Below are 22,747 nucleotides of genomic sequence, written 5' to 3'. Positions count from 1 at the left end.
AAAGCTTTTTATACAAATTTATTCTACTCTCTGTAGAGTAGCAAAAAGAAAAAGAAAAAAATAGAAATGACTTAAATGTTCTACAATTACCTATAAAGGTTAGATATATACATACAGGCTATATATAAAAAATATATATGAATAATACGGAAATTATGTAATCACAAATATTATTTTAGGTGACTTTTCAGGGACAGATTCCACCTTAAAAGTACCTTCTCAAAGAGGTTTCTCTTGGCTATTCCATCTAGTTAGAGCCTTCTTTTCTGTACCTTGCACTTAACTATTTTAAATACATACATACATATATATTTATACACACTGCCAGCCTATCTGTAGGGTAAATACCAAGAACAGGGACTGTGTCTGGTACTCTGTATTGTGTGTGTGTGTGTGTGTGTGTGTGTGTGTGTGTGTGTATCCTGGTCCCTAGCCTTGTCTATTGTAGGCACACAGAAGATTTTGGAATGAATAGAATGACCATGGAGATGATACAAGACAACATTAAATAGAAAAAGACATGACACTAAAACAGTACAATCCCATAGACATAAGTTATGTACAATTCCTTAAACATAAACAAATGTAAAATATAGTACAATTCAGGTTTGTAGTTATATTCATATGGATATTGAGAAAAAAAGATTAATAGGAAGTAAGCCAGAATATTAATAGTTATCATCTCGAGGCTGTATGGGTCATACATCATTCTGAGGAGAAAAACTTTAAATACAAACAGGTGAAGTAAATATTGGAAGATTTTGTCACCTCAATAATGTATTTTACCTTTTCAGCATTAAAGGTGGTCACCTTACCTAAAATGATGTATTACAGTACTGTGGCCTTTTATCCTCTTCAGTAAAATGTAGTATCTCTCTAGTGTGACAGGTTTTATATCTACTTCAGAATTAAATTACGATCTGAGAGTTGCATGTTTAAGAAACTGGTTTTAATTTTACATCAGTTGAAGTTAAAGGATAATGAAAGTGTATTAGATCTGGTACAAGTGTCTAATTACAATTATTGACACATTTTCAAATGTTGTCTTAAGTGTGATACATTGCCCATGCTTTTGACAGCTGTAACTGCATTAAACCTGCCGGAGTAGTCTTTTCACAAAGTTTGTTTAAACTTAGACTTGTCAGAAGGCTTCTTCGTAAAGTAAATGAACGCAGACTTAGAGGTCAAATGGTGTTTCCTGTTGCACTGTGCCTGGTGATTTCAGTCTGTTGAATGTTAATCAGAAGATTATCTGGATTTAGATTTCATTTCAAGAAAACTGGGAATTTTATTATTTTGTATGGAGCAAAAAAATAGGCGATGGATGGTATTCCTTTGTGATTTGACTCTCTGCAATGATAGTGTGAATTCTACTTGTTTCTCTTTGCTGAAGATCCTCAACCACAAAACTCCAGACTGATAATTTGTGTATAACAACCCCATTTTCTAAAAGTCTTCCCTAGACCAAGTTCGTGCATCTCTCTTGTGTGACCACCCCTTCCTTCTGTATAGATTTGCTGACTAGCTGTTGTATGCCCGGCACTGGGCATACACAGACGATGAAAAGGCTGTTAGCTCAGCGGGAGAGAGGCAGAAAAATAAATAGCCAAGTCACACCACAGCGAAGCACCTGAATGGAGCTGTAAATGTAAGATAAGGCTGAGATGTGTGGTTCTGTCTGAGAAGGCAACAAGGTCATATTCTTAAGGCAGTGATGCTCTCGAGCATCTTGAAGGTTGAGAAGGAAAGTATCAGGTGGGAAAAGGGCCTTCACAGCACAGAGGCTTACAGAAAGGACAGCGCCCTTAGAACTGAGTGTGACCAGAGCCCTGCTATCAAGTGTGGTCCTTGGATCAGCAGTAGTGGCCCCATTTGGGAGTTGGCATCTCTAGAAATGCAGAGTCTCAGGCCCACCCCAGCCCTACTGAATCAGAATCAGCATTGCAGCAGTATCTCTAGATCATCTGGATGCTTCTGAACATTTGAAATTCATTAGACCAGGACATAGGAAGGGGTAGGATGGGAGAGCTGGGAAGACACAGAGACCACTGCTAAGGAGTTGAGACTTTTTTTTTAAAAAAGCATGAGTTTTCTAATAAAGAAATGACATTATCAGATTTACTTTTTTATGAAAATTGTCTGGAAGTACGAGTGAGGTAACTTTTTTAACAAGAAGTTTCTTGGAACCCTCGATCACAAAGTGCTCCACAAAAAAGGTCCTCAAATGAGCTCGAGAAATGCAGTACATGTCCTTCTTTCAGACAATATAAATGACCAGAGTACAGTTTTGGAAGTTCTGAGAAGCCAGCATTGAGGACAACCATTAATTTAATCATCTATTCTGGGATATCCCTGGGGTCTTTCAAGTTTATTCCACATTGGAACGTTTTCCAGCCGCATAGCTGTCAACATGCCAGGGAGAGTGGATAGTGTTTTGCTGAGCACAGTCTTGTCCCCAAACTTCAGACACTACCTTATCTGAATGTGGTGCCCAACTCTCCTGCTTTGTCTGGGATGGAGAGCTATCCCGGGATCCTGGACTTTCAGTGCTAAAGTCCTGGGTAAACCATGGTGAGTTGGGCACCTTTCCTATCTGTTTACCATGCCTTTGACTAATTACTTCATTTTCTTTAGATAGGTTCGGTCTTTTCCTTTAAATGCCTGGTTCAGGCTCATTCTAATGGAATTTTCCCAAATTTGTCTTCACGTTGGAAGCACCTAGGGAGTTTCCAAACCGATGCCCTTCTCCCCACCCCCCATTGTGATTTAATTGGTTTGGAATGTACCCAGAATTTTTAAAGGTCCCCAGGTTGTTCTAATGTGGATGATTGTTCAAAGCAACTGTACCTGTGAAAATGTGGTCTTGATGTACACCTTAAGAATTTATTTTAACATATAATGAGAAAAACAACTCCTGAAAAGAGAAGTTTAAGAACCTCTGAGCATCATGTTGGGGGACCACCAGTAGAACATGTTGCATACTTCGGGGAACACTCATGTGGAGGCAGGGAGAGCAGCAGTGTGGCCAAGAAACAGTGACAAATGTGGCTGGAGGGGATGATGGATGTTTCAGGGCTGTTTAGGAGGTCGAGCTGGCTGGTCTGATCTGGGTAGTGAGATAAGAGAATTTCAGGCCGCTCTGGGGATAGATGGTGATTACAGAACAGAGGAGGGAGGCCTGGCGAATGCTGGCAGGTGACAGGCTCAGTTTGACAAGCCTGTTTGAGAGGCTCTGGGACATCCAAGGGGAGCTGTCCGTTGGGTTGCCAGAAAAAAAGCACTAGCTCAGGAGAAAGGGCTGGGCTGGAGATGGATGAGAGTCTCTTCCAGGTTCCGGTGGCCTGAAGTTCAAGGTGGGGATCCATCTGCTTGGGAGAAGGGTTGAGGGGGTGATCCACGCCAGGGTCCATGGAATGAGTGCAGGAAGAAGGGACCCTGAGCGAAGAGTGTGGGCCAAGGTGTGGGAGGGATACCAAGGGGAGTGTCTTCTCACTCACTTGAGGGCAGGGAACGCTCCCCAGGGTAGTCCTGTGATCCAAATGGGTAAGAGTTCTCCAGGGAAGTTTGATTTTTGGTAATTTAGGATGGCAAAAGCCGTGTTTGTGTAAGTTTAGCGTGAGGGAGGAAGCAAGATTACAGTGGATTGAGAGGGAGGAGACTTGTTAGAGCAAATGACTAGAAGTTTTAACTGCCAAAAAAGCCTAAGATAGTATGGGACCTTAGGGAATAAATCTCGGTTTGTTTGGGGAGTAGTCATCTTTGTGGTTATTCATGGAAGTTATTTCAACAAGGAATAACGATTACAAGGAATATTTAGATATTCATGGGAAAATTGCCAGGGCTCTCCGGGGCCCCATAAAACTGCTTTACTTTCAGATCATAGCCACACACCTTTTCTTCCCGTCTTTCTCTTATTATTCCCTGGACACAACAATGCCAAGTTCGAAATTTATGTGTTTATAAATGTCATTAACTTTCTTTTACAGCTATGATAAGGCAGCATGTGATTAAGTTTTCACCCTTTGTTCTTACGGAGCTCACGTTTGTGGAGGGCTTTGCAGTTGACCAAAACAGCGCCACATCTTAGGTGAGCCTCTCAATAACTTTTGTACAAAAGGCAGCATCAAAAATTGTATTATTCCATTTTACAGGAGAAAAAAATAAAAACACTGAAGTTTAAATCTATTGAGGAGAACTTGCGCATGGTTAATGACTTAGTGATGGATCACTGATGGATCTGGGATGGAATCCTGGGCTCCTGGTGCAATATTTCTTCCATTATATTGGTAGGGGGTGGGGAACGAGGTTGGAGAGTGTGTTTTTTTTTTTTCCAATTAGCTTGTAAATTCCTTGAGGGCAGAGACCTTGTGTCACTGTTGTTTACTGACTCCTCCACTCACTACTCTGTAGAGACCTTGCTTCATGTTGATCTTGACATTATTTTTGAATGATAGTACCCCCAAACACACCAACAGGATAGAAAGAAGGTATCCTGGATCCTGCAACTTTGAACTTGTGTCTCATTACTGGACCATGTCATTATCTTGAGACCAGCCCAATAATATTGCCTGGAATGTTTTGTAAATATTTAAAATAAGTTTTTGTCCCTCTCTTTTGACATTTCGTTGTATTTTTAATACCAGAAGTCATCACAGTGGAAGAGGCCCAAACGTCTCTGGACTTCAGAGGTGCCCTCCTTGGTGTATGGGATAGTCTGATGAGTTGAGTGGAGGGACGTGCAGGTGAATCAGCCCTCCTCACAAAGCTCGCAGCTTTACTGAAAGCTGATCTTGTTTCGTAGCCCCTACATGGTACACAGTGGGCCCTCAATAAATACTGGTTACTTTGAAACAAGGGAGATGTTATTTTGTATTATGTATTGTCTGTTCTATCACAATGGGCCATTGTCAATTTTTTTTTTTTAAATGATCTTTCCCAGGAGTCGTTAAATGTCTGGTGTTAGGATTTGGGGAAGGGGAATGATGAAAGAGAGTAAAGAAATGGAATCAGCAAGTTTTAGGACAAGAGAGGAGAGGCTTTGAGTGAGCAGTGAAAAGTTGAAAGCAGGAAGGAGTCACTCAGGGGAAACTGGAAAGATGTGGAGACACTTTTAAAAGAGCACACTGAGGGGAGATGAGACAGGAGCAATTCAAATCTGACGATGTCTTAGAGGGGAAAACTGAAGACCTTTATCAAACTTAATTAGAGCCACAGGACAGAGGCATATTAGAGCACCTTTTTTTCTACCTCTGCTCAGGGCTAATAGTGGATAATCTTAGAGTCATGTCTAAAAATCTGCACTTCAGATTACATTAAACATTTTTATTATTTTTTAGGGTGTCATGGGTTGAGGAAGAGGAATACATTTGACTCTCTCATATTTACACTAAAATTTCAAGCTGCTGCCTCATTACAAAGTGAGGAACTTTTTAGTCATTGAAGAGAGTTCAGCAGATGAGTTAATGTTTGGTCATCAGAAAATGTATCATTAGAGCTTGTTTCTCTTGAGAGGAGAAAAAGGCAAAATATGAGTCATGAGCATAAAGTCATTTTCCTCTGCTTAATTCAGCCCCCTCCTACTGAAGGACCAGCAGCCGGCATGGGTAATTCAGATAGTAATGACCGCTGGCGTTTGTAGTGGACTTTCCAGTTTATAAAGGCTTTTCCCCAAGACCACTTACAGGTTTGCTCTGACTTCTGTATATAAAGTTGGTACTTCTGACGAGGGAGACACAGGTGAGTTGTTTTTTTCTAGGGAAGGTGCTTTTTAAAAAAAATTATTATTTTTTTGAAGTATAGTTAGTTTAAAGTATGTCAGTTTCTGGTGTGCAGCATAATGTTTGAGTCATCCGTGAACATACATATATTTGTTTTCGTATTTTTTCATTATAGGTTACTACAAGATATTGAATATAGTTGCCTGTGCTATACAGTAGAAACTTGTTTATCTATTTTATATTTAGTAGCCAGTATCTGCAAATCTCAAGTTCCCAATTTATCTCTTCCCACCTCCTTCCCCTGTAGTAACCATAAGTTAGTTTTGTTTTCTTTGTCTGTGAGTCTGTTTCTGTTTTGTAAATAAGTTCATTTGTGCCTTTTTTTTTTTTAGGCTTCACGTATAAGTGATAAATGGTATTTTTCTTTCTCTTTCTGGCTTACTTCACTTAGAATGATGATCTCCAGGTCTATCCATGTTGCTGCAAATGGCATTATTTCATTCTCTTTTATAACTGACTAGTATTCCTTTGTATAAATATACCACAACTTCTTTATCCCATCATCTGTCGATGGACATTTAGGTTGTTTCCATGTCTTGGCTGTTGTAAATAGTGCTGCTCTGAACAGTGGGGTGCGTGTGTCTTTTCGAATTAGAGTTTTCTTCAGATATATGCCCAGGAGTGGGACTGCTGGATTATATGGTAAGTCTGTTTTTAGTTTTTGGCAATTTATAACCTAAAAGTGCCGCGGCAAGTCTGATTGAGACGTTTTCTTTTGTGAGGGGCCCACCAGTTGTTCATTGGCTTGTATGAAAATTTTAAAAAGATAGTCGACTAACCCGTAACACTGGAAGGGTGTAAAGTGTGTTTTATGGACACGCTGCTGTGAGTTCCGTGTTTGCCAGTTCTAGCCATTCTTTTCCTTTCTCTTTGCTCTTGATCCTTCAGTGATTTCTGTGTTGTGTTCCATTTTGCTGGGGATTGAGATAATTGCCAAAACTTAGTCCAGATTTCTAACTAACTAGAAATATGTCTATGGGAGATGGATGTGAAGTGTTAGGATTAAACAATGCTTCCATCTTCTTTCTTTTTTCCAGTTCTTTTGTGATCTGTTTGATTCATGCTTTTACTGTATTCTTCTACTTTTTACTTTTTTGGAATAGTGACTATGTTATAGGCTCTGTGCTGCTATGTGTTGGTGACACCGGGACCAAAGGTGCTCTTCCTGGCCCCAGGGGAATTCACAGCTTAGTAAGGAAGACTCATGAATCAGCAGTCCAGGTACAGCTTGGCAAGTGCTGCCTGCCACAGAGGTGTGTGGAGGATGCTGCAGCGAGTCCAGGGGAGAAACACCTAACTCCCTTTTGGGGGAAGGGTGTGCGGAAGGTTCTGGCTCAAGGAGATGAAGTGCACAGTTAAGAGTAAATGGAAGTGAGCCTGGTGATGTCAGGGCAGGGTGTTCTGGCGTAGGGACACTCGGCGTAAAGGAGGGAGGCGGGAGGCGCGCGTGGCGCACGCTGGCGTCGCTTAGGGAACGTGTGGGAACTGATGTGACGTGAAGCTGGCGAGGCGGGTGAAGGCTGCATCGCAAGGACTCCTCACTCCGTGCTGAACAATAACTCTTGGGGAATTTTAGGTAAGAAAGGATCTGATTAGGCTTGGATTTTGGAGCCACCACTGGCACGGGTTTGAGGATGATCTTCAAAAATGTTATCTGTCTGTCTGTGCTATGAACTGAATTGTGTGTTTCCCCCAGATTCCTATGTTGAAGCTCTAACCGCCCCACAACGTGATGGTATTTGAAGATGGGTCTTTGGGTGGTAATTAAGTGTAGATGATCATGAGGGTCGGACCTTCCTGGTGGGATGAGTGCCGTTATAAGAAGCCACAGCACAGGGCTTGGTGTCTCTCCACCATGTGAGGACGCAGCAAGGAGGTGGTCGTCTGCCACCAGGAAGGGAGTCCTCCTCAGGGACTGACTTGGCCAGCGCCTTGAGCTTGGACTTCCCAGCCTCCAGAACTGTGAGAAATAAATTTCTGTTGTCTAAGCCACCCAGCATATGGTATTTTATTATGACATTCTGAGCAGACTAATATAATTTATTTTATACATTTGGGTAATTGTGAAACTCTGATCAGGAAGGATATTACAGTAATTCAAGTAAGTAACAATCATTTGGCTACTAGTCTGTTCTGAAAAATGTTTGAGCCTGGAACTATTCATTTTAACTTAAAAAATCTTGTTTTGAGATATTATTGTTATGACGTCACTGCTAAGTCTTATGAGAGAATTTTATTAAATATCTTGGCATACTACCTTTTATTGAAGTAATCCGCTAATGCCTTGAATTTTTATTTTGTTTTATTTTGCATATTGGTATAGCCCAATTATCAGTACCTAATGTCTTGACGGTTAAATCTGTTGGACAGTCCTCCCCTGCTTTGTGTAATTTTGATACCATGACATTTAAATTGTTTTAAAGGAATCTTGATGTTTGTATGGTTTTAGGAATTCCACGCAAGCTATATTTGCTGGGAATTAATACCATTTAGAAGATTGCAGAACTATGGCAGACCGTGATATTTGTTGTAAAATTGGTACCTATCTTGGGTGTGTTTGCATAACTATTTAAAAGAGAACAATTTTAAATACTGTAGTTTGTACATGTGAAGATGTGTCTTAAGCATATTATCCAGCACTTACTCTGGGCCAGACATTTTCAAGTTCAGTCTGGTCTCCTTTCCCAAGGTCTTGCTCTTTATTCTTTCTCTCTGTCCTTTTCTCCCCAACCTCCTCCAATTTGCCCTCTTTGTTGGCTTTTCCCCTTGAGCTTAGAAATAGCTTACATCTTTCCTGTCATTAAACAAAATGTTTTGAACCCTATGACTTTCACAAGCTATTTCCTGAGGAAGCATTTCAGAAAACGAGTCTGTGTTCATTGCTGCAGCCCCCTCTCTAGCCCCCACTCGCCTTCTCTGAAACATCATATTCTTTCTCTCCCCATATTCTTCTGAAGTTGTTCCCATTCATTAAATATTCACAAACTGCCTGGTCAGGACCAGATGCGAGTACCTCAGGGGTGTCCATCGCTTCCTCAGTGGCCTCTTCTTAGTGGTCGCGTCACAAGGTTGGGAGGAGTTATTTAGTCCAACCATCCACGGTCTGCAGTGCTTTGCATCATATCCTCCAAGTGAATCCCTAGGCTGCGCTGAAATTCTGCAAGTTGGGGGATGCAGTTTCTACTACGAGCCCTCTGTGTCTTTGGACAATGCTGACCATCAGAAGGTTGGTTTTAGGTTGGGTTTAGCTTCTGTTTATCCTTTGGTCATAGCTCCTCTTTTTTCAGCTCTAAGGAATAGAGTACAGTACTCTATTTCCAGGATTAGACCCATTGTATTCACCCCGATATTCTTTTATCTGAGCAGAGTGTCTTCAGAGCCTCCGCGTGGTCACTGCCATTCTGCCCACCTTGTTGCTCATGCTTCTGTTTGTTTGAAAGCCTTTAAAAATTGGTATTTAGAACTGATTACCATATTCTTGAGTAGATTTTCTCTCCTATTTTTGTTTGGCTCCCATGCTTGTATTATGCAGCCAAAACGGTGCGTTTCCGAGAGCCACGTTGTCCTACTTATGAGTTGACTACTCACCAAAATCTCAAAATTTCTCGTATCGCATCGGTCTCATGTCAGGATGCTGCTAAGGCCTGTTTCTCTTGAATTCTTCTTGTCTCCTTGTGCCCTTGTCTTTTGTTTCCTTTACTTAAAGTTACCTTGACTAATTTCTAGTTTGTCAGGGCTCACCCACAGTACTAGCCTGTTGAATATGTTGGATTCCATTTCTGTTACTTTGGGAAGACATGAGTTCTCCTGCCCCACCCTTTGAATGTAGTAACTTGTGGATATATCTGCTTACCTTTTGTCCATCTTGTCCACAGATATTTCTTAAGAGACTTTGTTAGACGTCTTGCTAAAATCTATGTTTCCTTGAATTTCTAGTTTTAGAATCTTAGTGGAAAAGAAAGTTAGGTTAACCTTGTATGACCTGCTCTTAGTGCTAGGGTCCCTAGGGATTATCGCTCGCTCAGTATTTAAAATCCATTCTCAGATTTGCCTGGGACTTTGGTCTGTGTCTACAGACTGGCATTTCCCCCTCATTTTTATTTTTCCAAAGCCTCTATTGACACTTGATCCTCTCTGACTTGGTTTTTGCTGACTTCCTTTCTTTTCCCCCTAAATTTCGGAATTTTCTGAGATAGCTTATTCCTCTTTTCCCCAATTTCCATCCTTTAAGATTCTTGATGCTTGGATTGTCCAGTAAGGTAGCCACTAGCCGCAGTCCACATAGAGATGTTATTGGCCTTAAGGAAACTACTGACTTCAAGTGGAAAGCCAGAGCAGGAAACGCTGACACATGGAGTAGAAGGTTAAGGTTGACTATTCTGGGAATCAGGAGAAGAGCACGAAGGAGAGAAGTGGTCACGATTTAATCAGCAGACTTGCATGTTGCTGTTGCCAAGTTATGCTTGTATAGTGTGTTCGTGGCCCTGTCTGCTGTTAACAGTGAGTCACTTTGCAAATAAACATTAATACGTTTATGTGTAGAGTACTTTTAAAGTAAAACCCTATGTGTAGTGTGCCAAGAGATAATAAGTTTTGGAAGCAAAATAAGTCCTTAAATTGGCTATTTTGACATGTGATTCTGCGTGGTGCTGCTAACCTTGCTAAGTTATTCAAATACTATGCAGTTATGTTTGTTGCCATTTTCCACTGTTTGAATGTTTTCTGTATGCTTCAGTTCTTGTAAATACTTCCAGACTTTAACATTCTTAATTATTAAACAGTTTTTAAAAGATACTCCTAATAGTAAAGAGTGCAGAATGTTGGTAGTACTTTAAAAATAATTTGTGACTTTAAGTATTCTCAGGAATCCTATTTTCTTACTTCCAAATCCCAAAGATTGAGGTCTGTAGGGAATTTGGAAACCATAGCCCATAGGGCTAGTCCCAAGATAGGCGATAATGTGATAGGTACAGAAAGTGAGATTATGTGTTTAGAAGCTGTTATGGCAGTTTGACATTGGCATGACTTAACATGTGGTGAGGGGACCCAACTCACTGAATAGGGTATTCTGCAGAGTTATTCACCTATTATGAATGGCAAGTTTAGTTGGATCATCAGTGGTCTAGCTGGGAGATAGTAATGGCTTGGACCAGGCTTGGAGCTATGAGAAGTTGACTGGAATCAGGATGTATTTTGATGACAGAGCCAATGAGTTTTTGCTACTGAATTAGATGTCAGATTATTCTAGATGATCTTTACCTCTTAAGCACTTCATTTGTAAAATGGGGACAGTTATGAGATCTACACTTAAGATTATTGTATCTACTTCGTGTTTCTCTGAGCTTGCTGGAACGCCTCCCTGTATGCTGCTGCTAATATAATCTTCCTAATCCAGTTATATAATTCTCTTGACCTTCAACCCATCAACTGCTCACCATGGCATATAGAAGAAATTTTAAATTGTTCAGATTGACTTGAAGATGTGTGACATCTTCCTTCAAACTCTTTTCCATGGTTATCTTCTACCACGCCCTCTTATGCTCTTGCCTATGCTGTTCCGTCAATCTATTGCTGCACAGTAAATCACCTCAGATGTCGTGGCATAAAACAAAAGTCGTTTTATTGTACTCACAGTTTAGTGAAGCAGGGATTTGGAAAGTGCACAGCAAGGACAGCTTGCCTCTATTCCACAATGTCTGAGGCCTCAGCTTGGAATGCTTGAAGGCTGGGGGCTGGAATCGTCTGAAGGCTCATTCAGTCACAGGTCTGGCTTGTGATGCTGGCTGTCAGCTGACACACCTTCATGTGGTCTGTATGGGCAATTTTGAGCTTCCTTAGAGCATGGCGGCTGAGTTCCAAGAGCAAGTGTTGCAGGAGACAGGAAATGGAAGCTGCTAGTTTCTGAAGGTGTGGTCCCGGAAACTGGTACCGTGTCACTTCTGTATTCTATTGGTCAAGCAGTCACAGAACCCAGATTCAAGGCATGGGGTGAGGGCTATACAGATTCCACTTTTTTTTTTTTAAATATAAGTATAGTTAATTTACAATGTTGTGTTAATTTCAGGTATGCAGCAAAGTGATTCAGTTCTCTCTATATATATGTTTTTTCTTTTTCAGATTCTTTTCCATTATTGATTATTACAAGATATTGAATATAGTTTCCTGTGCTATACAGTAGGTCATTGTTGTTTATTTTATGTATACTAATGTGTATCTGTTAATCCCAAACTCTATAATTTATCCTTCTCCCCTTTCCCCTTTGGTATCTATGTCAACGAATCTGTTTCTATTCTATAAGGAAGTTTATTTGTGTCATTTTTTTAGATTCCACATATCAGAGATATCATGATATTTGTCTTTCTCTGTCCGACTTACTTCACTTAGTATGATAATCTCTAGGTCCATTCACGTTGCTGCAAATGGCATTATTTCATTTTATTTTATGGCAAAGTAATATTCCTGTGTGTGTATGTGTGTGTGACATCTTTATCCAGTCATCTGTTGATGGACATTTAGGTTGCTTCCATGTCTTGGCCATTGTCAATAGTGTTATATGAACACTGGGGTGCATGTATCTTTTCAGATTAGAGTTTTCTCCAGATATATGCTCAGTAGTAGGATTGCTGAATCATATAATAAGTCTATTTTTAGTTTTTTAAGCAACCTCCATACGTAGTTCTTCACAGTGGCTGCACAAATTTACATTCCCACCAACAGTGCAGGAGGGTTCCCCTTTCTCCACACCCTCTCCAGCATTTATTATTTGTAGACTTTTTGATGGAAGCCATTCTGACCAGTGTAGGGTGGTTCCTTATTGTCGTTTTGATTTGTATTCCTCTAATAATTAGCATAGATCCCATCTCTTGATGGAAACAGGGCCAAAGAATTTGACGTCCATGTTTTAAGTCTGCCACAGCCACTTATTTATTTGCCAGCCTCTATCCTCTGCTGTGTCTAAGTCCCTCTATATGTAAACTGCTTTCCCCTCTGTTCTACCCCCTCCTCAGTTCAAATGCCATTTCTTTCTCCATACAGCTTTTGTCATAGTTCATCTTCTGGCTAAAACCAGTTCCTCCTTCCTCAGTGTTCCCACAACATTATTGTTCATAATTGTTCTGTGTTTTTCATTTTTTTCTTTATTGGTAGGTTATAAATTCTTTGAAGGTAAGGATTATATCTTGTTTACCTTTGCATATGTCATAGCATATAAATTCCTTGAATTGAAGATTCAGTATCAAACTGAGTCTCAAAATTGAGATCCTGCTGGGTTGTTGGGACTTGGCAGTGGTTAAGAAGAAAATTTTAATGAGAATATTAAAAACTTTCCTTTTAATACAGATCATTTCCTTTTAATACAAATTGTTTCAAAGATTTTTTAAAAATTGACTCTCTGTTGCAAAGTAAAACTTTTTAAACTTTTCTCCCCTGTAGCCATAAAATTAGAGGAGAGTTGCCTTTTGAAATTGTCTTCTTCCTCCTGTCCAGTTTAGTCCCTACTACCCCGGCTTTATTGTTTTTGCAAACTAGGTTTCAATCTATTACTGAATCATTTTAGTGGGTTAGACTCAGCATTAGAAATAAAGGTTTTAAATAAAAAGTCATGTGTTGCAAGGGAAGAATTGCTTCATGAATTTTTTTTCCCTGATGATGACTTTTTTTTTTTATTGAAGTCTAGTCAGTTTACAATGTTACATCAATTTCTTGTGTACAGCACAATGCTTCAGTCAGTCATACATATATATACATATATTCCTTTTCATATTCTTTTTCATTATGGGTTGCTACAAAATATGCTTCATGAATTGTTTCTTTAGTTTTATATCTGTAGGCATGTAATAAGTTGAAATGTAATGTTTATTACAGCTGGGGTCAAATTTTTTTGGAAGGCACTCTTATGTAAGTTCTTTTTGTCTTTTTTTTTTTTTTTTTTTTTACTTTTAAGGCCACTATTTATTTATTTTTTTAACTGAAGTACAGTCAGTTATAATGTGTCAATTTCTGATGTACAGCATATGTCCAAGTCATGCATATACATACATATATTTGTTTTCATAATCTTTCATTAAAGGTTATTATAAGATATTGAACATAGTTCCCTGTACTATATAGAAGAAACTTTTTTAAAAATCTATTTTTATATATAGTGCTAACATCTATAAATCTCAAACTCCCAGATTTATCCCTTCCCACCCTCTTTCCCCAGTAACCATAAGATTGTTCACTATGTCTGTGTAGATCCTGCATATGAGTGATATATGGCATTTTTCTTTCTTTCTGACTTACTTCACTTAGAATGATGATCTCTAGGGCCATCTATGTTACTGCAAATGGCATTATTTTATTCCTTTTTATGGCTGAGTAGTATTCCATTGTATAAATATACCATAACTCCTTTATCCAGTCATCTGTCAGTGGACATTTAGGTTGTTTACACATCTTGGCTATTGTAAATAGTGGAAACAGCTTCTTCTTAATCCTTCCTGGAACAAAGTGGGTGGGTGAGTAGATTAGCAGATTCTCTCCACCCCCCCCCCACCTTGGATGGCATATATTGGTGATAATGTTGAGTTTTGAGCACAAAAGTCTAAAGAAACTCAGTTAGGAAGTGTTTGAAAACAGAGGACGCTGCACGTGAATGTTGGAAGCATGAAACGGGACTGGCTTGGGTGAGCCAAGGGGAAAACCAAGAAAGAACACTTTTGGAAAGAGTTCAGGAGAGGGGAGATTTATCGTAATTTCAGAGGAGGAAACATAAAACTTAGTCTTCTACTCCTACTGTAACAGAGCGTGATAAATGTAGTGTCTTGAAACAACACAAATGTATCCTCTTCCAGTTCAGGAGGTGCTGAGAGGAGAGACCCTTTTCTTGAGCTTGTTTCTCCTCCTTCCAGATTCAAAGCACATCCCTCCAGTGTTTCCCTTGTCACTTTGTCTTCTCTCTGCTGTGAACCTCCCCACCTGCAGAGCTCCTTTGTCACATCGGGTAACATTCACAGATTCTGGGGATTAGAAGGTGGACACTTGATTTCTGTTCTTCAAGAATCTTTCTTCACAGAAGGAAAGTCTGCTGGATATTTGTTTCTAGTTCAGCCTTCTTTTTAATATTAGATTACTTTTCCTAAAACATGACGTTGTACATTTTATTTCCTTGCTCAGACGTCTTCGGTGACTCCCCTATTAGCTAATAAAATAATGTGACCTAGATAGACATTCAAGTTGCTGTGTCACCCCAAGTACATTTCAGGCTCCTCTCCATCCCTCTCTCTCTGTCTCTCTGTCTCTGTCTTTCAGTCTCTCAAGCAGCAGCATTCATTTCCTCATTGTTCCTCTATGACCAGATTGTCTCTTTCCTTGTGGTCTCTTGTTCCTGCCTGTGGTTCCTTGCACTCGCCCTTTAAGGCCTTCCCAGCAGCATTTTCTCCACCATCTGTATGCGATTCCTAGGGCTCCCATAACAAATTACCACAAACTTGGTGGCTTAAAACAGCAGAAATGTATTCTTTCATGGTTGCGGAGAGCAGAGTCTGAAGTCAAGATGTCGGGCCTGGCCATGTCTTCTCTGAGGGCCTCTTCCAGCTTCTGGTGGCTCCAGGCATTTCTTGGTTTGTGGCTGCATTACTCCAGTCTCTGCCTCCATCTTCACATGGTCTTTTCTTGTTCTCTCTGTGAATGATTCCTTTGTGTGTCTTATCAGGACACTTGTCATTGTATTTAGGAGTCATCCAGATAATCTACGACAGCCTCCTCTTAAGATCCTTAATTTAATTTTATCTGCAAAGACCCCTTTTCCAAATAAAGTCACACTCACAGGTTCTGGGAGTTTAGATGTGGATGTATCTCTTGGGGCTCGGGGTGGGGAGAGGGCACCATTCAACCTTTTACAACACCTCAGCCAGCAGTCGTGGTTTCTTTCTTTGACCTCTTGACATCACTGGCGTAATTACATGATTTGGAACCCCTCATCTCTGTCCTGTTATTTTGCGTGGCCAGACTATAAGGGCTTGAGGGCAAGAAGGCTTCTTTTGCTGTGTAACCCTTAGCTCCTGGTAGGGTGTTTAAGAAAGTGATAAAGGTTTTTTTTTTTTTTAATAAAATAAAAAATGGCAAGGTAAAATCCTGGCATAGTGATTACCAGGGTGCTGTGTTGAAATAGAGCAAGTGATCTTTCTCACTGCAGTTTTTTGTTTATTTTTGGCACTCTTTTTTTGGAGAGGAGCTTTTTATTTTTCAGGAAACTTAGGTGAGTACCTGAGAGAGAGCAGAGTTGGCAGTGGAACTGCAGATCCGAAACAGAGCAGAGAAACGCAAGGGCAAACGTAGTGGGGACAGTGGGTTTGGAGGTTGGCCAGCGAGAGCTTGGACGCCGACTGGCAGATCTGTCACTGTTAGTTGGGTCTACCTGGCCTCTTGGAAGTGTTGATCTTCGCTGCAGTCCTTTCTGGTGGATTTTATAAACCTGGAGGACAGTTCTTATCGGCACTGGAACTTAATCTCCCTCAGCACCGTGGAGAGTCGTGCCGGGGGCAGCCCCCAACCTCACTTTTCCTCAGGAGGTGGCTTCACGGGGTCACCTGCCCTACAGTCTCATTCTCCTTGGCCTCGCCCGGCCCCACAGCTGCTCTTGAAAGCTCAGCAGTGAGCACAGGTCTCAGGCAGTTTTCCCAACTATTTTCTTCATTTGGCTTAATTTCAAGGTTATCTGATAATACCTTATTTTTTCCTTTTTCTTTGGTCTCTCTTACATTAAATGGATGCAGGTGTTCTGATTTGTTTTGTGCTAAACATTTGAAGGTGACTGATTTTTAGCCTTTCTAATATCTTCAAGCTGGTGATACCGCGATTTGGAGTTTTGTTTTATCCATGAATCCTGATATAACTGCTTGAGTCTGTGAAATCTAACCATTGCTCATGGTGACAGCATTCTGTGGCAGGATTGCTCCATAAGGTGCATGTTCACTCTCTGCCGTGATATCATGGGTGGAGACTTTATGAGTAAGAATGGCTGATCGTGTCAGGCGAGTGTGGGTTTCAATTTCATTTTGCCACTTTCCCAGCTTTGTGTCATTAGGAAAGCTACTTAACCTCTCTGAGCTTCAGTTTTATCATCAGCAAAATGGAGATAATAGTTCTTATTGTATTGTCATGCCCTCTGGGAGAATTAAGTGTGGTAATGTGCATGCATATCTCTAGCATAGTAGTCTCTGGTGCCTGAGAAGTGTTAAAGACACTGGTGATATTGAGGGATGTTTCCAAGTCACCCATAGGAAGCAAATAAGCTTCTAACTCGCAGGATTTAGTAACAGTCCAGTGTGTGTTGGGTAGTGTGTGTTGAATACGTTGGCCATTGCAGCCTGGCTGTATGGTGTTTATTTGGCTGGTTTATAGAAAGATAGAAAAATGATATGAGTAAAAACACACTTAGTGACTATATTCCTGAGCTGAAGCATTTGTCATGCTGGCTCTGTGAAGCTACACTTCTCATTAGTTCAAGGCCTTTACCTGCAGACTCAATGGAGGGATAGAGTTTAGAGTATAGTTTAATTAGTGTTCAATTTGTATTTTTAGCAATAATTTTGTGACTGTTAAAGTCTGAGAGGTTTATTCTGTATCACTTGGCTTTTATAATAAAGGTGTGATTAAATGCATTGTTCTTTGTACTAGGAAGCCTTGAATTCATCTGCTGCCTTGCTGGTTTTCAGACTGAAGAGCCTTAGAACAGTTTCCTGCCCAGAGGCAATATTTTGGATTAAAATTACTTCCCTAAACCCCTCTGTGTATCAGATCATTTTGGGGCTGGAGGGAAGATAGGGCACAGAGTGCTAGAAATTGAGTAAACTGGGCCATCATCTGACATTGATATTGGTTCTGTGACTGGATGTTGAAGACTTTTGCCAGAGTTAGTGGGTTCATGAGTTAAAGTAATCCTTATGTAGGGGCATGTGGTGTTCTTAATAATGGAGGCAGGGGGAGGGTAGAGCTCAGTGGTAGAGTATGTGCTTAGCATGCACAAGGTCCTGGGTTCAATCCCTAGTACCTCCATTTAAAAAAAAAATAACCTAATTGCCCCCCGTCCCAAATAAATATACTAATTAAAAAATAACGGAGGGAATCGTCTCAGATTTAGGACCTTAGAGCAGGAGACATAAGGTCAGATGCATGAAAGAACTTCCATGTGGAGTTTTCTGCCTGAATGTGATCTGCACGAGGGTAGGAACTTGGTCTCTCCTTTACCTCCAGTGCCCAGAACCGCGCCTGGCTGCTGGTAGGTGCTCAGTGCATGCTGGTCAAGTGCGTGAATGGCTGCGGGGAGAAAAGGCAGTAGGCTTGGTAGGGTTCAGAATACCCTCTCTACTCTATGCAGTTTGTTTCTAAATTGGCCTTTCCCAAGGGTCAAGAAGTTGTCTGGAGGAGAGACCCATCCACACTGGGACACTGACTGTGCGACAGCGCTGTGCCAGGAATGGGACAGGAAATGGTTCAAAAGACTGTATCCCGGGCCTTCTTCAGGACTTGAATCATGATGGTTTGTTTTTCAGCAGGGGCTGTTACAAGGGGCGTTTCCCTGGGACGACTTACTGCAGCACTGGGATGATCTTTGGGGTCAAGGGATTGGATGGATCTTTAACCATTAAGCCTAAGTCAGTCCTGAGAATTTTGGTCCATTTTTTTTTAATCCCTGAGAAGCAGCTGGGTAAATGCGGTCGTTTGTTTATTTATTTACATGGTTTTCCTATCCCAGTGACCATCTTGTGCTTCCTTCTGCTCTCCAACCACCTCAAGTGAGGAGTCAGGGCAAGGTCACCCCTCACCCCCACCCTGCCCCCTTATATCCTCAGATAAAAGAATGAATACAAGGGTTTGGAATTCCTTAATGACTGTCTTGATGAAAAGGGGTTGAGAGCAAGCTGGTTTTATTCCTTTCTTCCCTCCCTTTCTCTCTCACAATTTGAGCCCTTGTGTTTTTCAGTTTTTTTGCTAAGCACCACACTGAGATCTTGTATGATTTTCAACTTTAAAGTCTCCTCTTTTTGATCTTTGTGGATCAGAAGCCAAGTACAGACAAGAAGGGGGTGAGAAACAGGCTTGCCAGGGCGTTGAGTCAGCTCGTGTGCACATTTCATCGTCTTCACCATACCTGGTGGGCTGTGCCGAATTTCTTGGGGGAAAAGGCCTGCAGCTCCGTTACCAACAAGGGAGCAGGAATTGTGGTTGCTGTCGGGCGGGCAGCCAGGAGGATATTTATAGTCCTAGTGAGTGGCTGTGGGCCCACCGCGGTTGTGGATATGCCTCCTGCCTTAAAGTTCCTGGTGTTCTTGAACTGAACCCTGCCCTTGCTGGCCAGACAGTGGTTAATGATAAAACGGATGGTTGCAGGACGTGGTGCACGCGAGGGCCGTGGCGGCTCACAGCCTGCAGGTGCTGACACTTTGGCCGACCTGAGCCCTTAGCGCAGGGCAGGTGTCCCCCTCCCCTTCTGGTCAGGACTGCATAGGTTTCCTGGCCTTTCCCTGCATTGGCTTCATTGACATGGCGTGGATGGACAACTCACTAACTAGTGTCCACTTTCTCTGTGCCACACGGGCCGGGCCATGTGAAGATTTATGACCCCAAAAGAAAACATGGATCGTGATTTTAGCTTCCTCATCTCTCCTTGAATTCGGGTCAGATATTTATACTTGCCATGCAGAGGAGGTCAGGACCAGATGATGTGTTGTGTATGTTAGCTCATGTTAGGGTATAAAGTCTAGAGGAGAGAAGAGAAAAGAGTAAGTTCTCATAGGAAATGACCAAAAATGCAGAAATTTTCCTTGTTTACATGCTAAGGCATCGCATGAGCTTTTGTGTTCACCAGTGGGTGTTCTTAGGATGGAATGATGTGGTTCATCTGTTAGCTTGCATTTGCAAGGGACAGAAAACACAATCCAGGTTAACCTTAGTAAGAGGAGAATCACACGGCTGCCATACTAGGGAGACTAGGGTAAGGCAGGTTTTAGATCCAGGCTGACCCAGGACTCCACCAGTGTCCCTCGGACCCAGGTATTTTTCCCCCTAATTCCTTTTTGTTTTTTTGGCTCCATTCTCCGGCGAGCTCCCCTGTCGAGTTAGCAAAGTGGCTGTGGCATATTCTCTGAGGTTCAAGTACAGTGAGAAAACCTAACTTTCTTTTCTAGCAATTCCTATAAAATCCCAAGAATCACTGATTGGACCAGCGTGGGCCACGTCCCAACCTCAGTGGAATCCAGCGTGCTGATTAGTCTGGTCCCCTTACCCTGGCATCCACTCAGAACAGGGGGGCTGTACCCCAGCCCAGAGTCAGGGGTGGTTGCTGGAAGGGGGGTGGTGTGGACCGAAGCCAGGGAGGCAGTTTCTCCAAAATTATTCTATAAATCACATATTGGGGGCCTTTTCTTTTTATCATGAAAGAGTATTGTTTTTCCACGTCCTGGATTCCTGGATTGTTGCTTGATGGTTACCGCCTTCTAAGTTCTGGGTGTGTTTTCTAGGTAAGTCTGACATCCCCTAGAAGCAAAGGGCCAGTGATTTTGCTGATGCCTCAGGGATGCTCACTGCGGGGTATCAAATTACAGTAGGTCTTAATGGATGCCATACTAGGTAGCTCTTTGGTGGGACATTAGCTCAATTAGCTTTCACTGTATGCCTTTACATCAAAGGTTGTAGCCGGACAGCTTGACTTGACATATATTTTGTTTCTACCTGAAAGCATGTGTTCTGTTTCTCCGTGGCCATTCAGATTCATTTTTGGGTGACAGTCTTGTCAGCTTGGAGCTGGGGAGAAGGGAGGAGAGGCTGCATTTTGGCCATGCTTCCAGCCCAGAGCAGCATCCTGCAGCCAGCACCATAAGCTGGATAATTTGTCCGCAGAGGCCTATGCATTATAGAAATGAAAATTCCTTCTCTGACAGCATTCACCGCTTAGCACGCAGCAATTTGGCTGTCAGAAACAGCTGGCCCTGCAGGGTGGGACAATGGAAAGGCGAGACCGGAGAGAGGCCAGTGCTTACTCAAGTCTCCCACTGTGAGAGGATCAGGTTACTGAGACTGTCATTAACAGCGGACTGTGAGGGGCTCTAAGGCAAAGCTTCCAGGGAGCGGGAGCCTGTGGCTCAGACAGTCAGTGATTTCCTCCTCTTTTTGCTGAATGGAACAAAAAGAGAAATTAAAAATAAACTATTAAACCTTTGCTGACACTCACATTTTGGCTTTCCTTAAATGCTCAGTTCTGATTGTGTCTTCTACGTGGTGATGAGCATTTCTGGAGAAGTAAATCCCTTCCAGTCTGAGAATAGTTGCTCTTGGTGCATCCTAGAAAACTCAGAAAGGAGTAGTGGGGAGGGGCATGATGGATTGCTGGACACCTGCATATTTGAGGTCTGTAACTTTTAGGTTCTGCTTATGTAAAAGCAATGCTGAAAGGACCAACATTAGGGACCCCACGAGGCATGCTCAAGTGTGAAGTGGAAAGCGGGTGTGTGCTCTCCCCAGGTGCATGTGCCTGGGACCGGAAAGGGACAGCGGAGCTATGTGGCTTGAACCGGCTCTGCTGTGTGAAGCTGCAGCGTGGCCAGCTCTGTGCATTTCCCAGTATTGATTCCATGACTCGTGGAGCATGATCTAAGCAAAAAGCACACTTAAAGGACAGAGGAGACAGCTGTCTGTTACAGGAGGGCATATTTTCTGGGTTTAATGGCGCCAGCTTTTTCCTGCTAGTTTGTACACTGGAGACGTATTCACTAGTGACGTCTCATACAGAGTCATTCTTTTTTTTCTTTTTTGAAAAAAATCATTCTTTAGTAAGTTAAATATTATTCTTTTATTTCACAAGTGAACTTCCCCTCTAGGAAAGCAGCAATACAATTTTCATTTTCCTTTTTTTTTAAAGCTACATGTCAAAATGAGATTTCTTTTCCCCCTCCCATATTGTGAAGGTCTAGAGGAAGTTTAAAGCAATGTGGTGGAAAGTACCTCGCCTTTTGAAGTGAACAGTGTTTCAGTGATATTAGGTGACTCCAGATAAGTTTGGCTGTGGGATTTGGTTGTTCAGTGTGGCTGGAACTGTATCCCCCACCCCCTCTTTCCCTCTAAATCTGTTTCTCTTTTATATGATAGAGGCTGAAGTTCCCAGATGTTGTTTGGATTAAAGAGTGTGTGTGGGGAGGGGGAAAAAAAGCTTTCTTAATGATAATAACAGAGTCAGACTGGCTGGTTCTGTACTGACAGGAAAATGGAGAGATAAAAACTCCATTAATGGTGTGTGCACTGCCTAAGTAGCCAATAAAACAATGCTGTCCTCACTGGAAGCTGGTCCCAGACTGGCAGCGCTCTGTGCCAACTGCAGGAGACAACAGCTGCAAAGAGGGGCAGAAGTGTTCAGTCAGAAGTCTGTGCTACAAGGCTGGCTTGGGGGCGGTTCTTTTGTTCTGTTCCTCATCCTCCTCCTCCCCCTCCTCCCTTCCCTCCTCCTCCTCCTCTTCCCACTTTTGCCCACTTTCCTTGATGAGTCCTTTTTAGTGCTCACTGTTCCAGAAAAATCAGAACCACATCTGATTAAAACTTAATGGTTCCTCACAGAATGAAGTTGGCTGGTAGTTTCCAGACCTATTTATGCTAGTTTGTGACAATAGAAATTGTTGATTTATGCAAAATGTATCTAAGTGTTACAATCCTTAAAGTTTGATAGTTCTATTTAAGAACCAGGAGAAGTCGTTGGTCACGGATGTAATGCTTTAGTTTCCCCCCAAATATGTTTGAATTTCCAGTGTTCAAACTTAGCACGCGCGCGCGTGCGCACACACACAATCTCATTTTGGAGAGTGGCGCAGACTTAGTTTAGTTACATTCATTCTCTGTGTGCTTTCTGATCGCATTCTCTGAGCTCGTCCTCTGCTTGGACCCTGGGCCAGGCAGGGCTGCATGTGGGAGACCTCATCTGGGTCCTTTCCCATTTCACA

At 41.8% G+C, this 22,747-nt stretch overlaps 1 protein-coding gene across 7 annotated transcripts in view; it reads left to right on the top strand.

Moving 5' to 3' along the window:
- ACVR1 (activin A receptor type 1) overlaps positions 1 to 22,747 on the top strand; it is a 198,258-nt gene that overhangs the window by 91,869 nt on the left and 83,642 nt on the right. Inside the window, exon 1 of one of the 7 annotated variants that reach the window (XM_072960988.1) lies at positions 3,987 to 4,087. The exons of the other annotated variants lie outside the window; for them this stretch is intronic. The gene's annotated coding sequence lies outside the window, so the exon portion shown is untranslated. Of the gene's footprint in view, positions 1 to 3,986; positions 4,088 to 22,747 lie in introns of those variants that run through there. 7 annotated transcript variants of the gene reach the window in all.

This window comes from Vicugna pacos, chromosome 5 (genome assembly GCF_048564905.1).
Source record: "Vicugna pacos chromosome 5, VicPac4, whole genome shotgun sequence".
NCBI lineage: Eukaryota > Metazoa > Chordata > Mammalia > Artiodactyla > Camelidae > Vicugna > Vicugna pacos.
The sequence above is the reverse complement of the archived record's forward strand: the minus strand, read 5'-3'. Positions and strand labels throughout refer to the sequence as shown.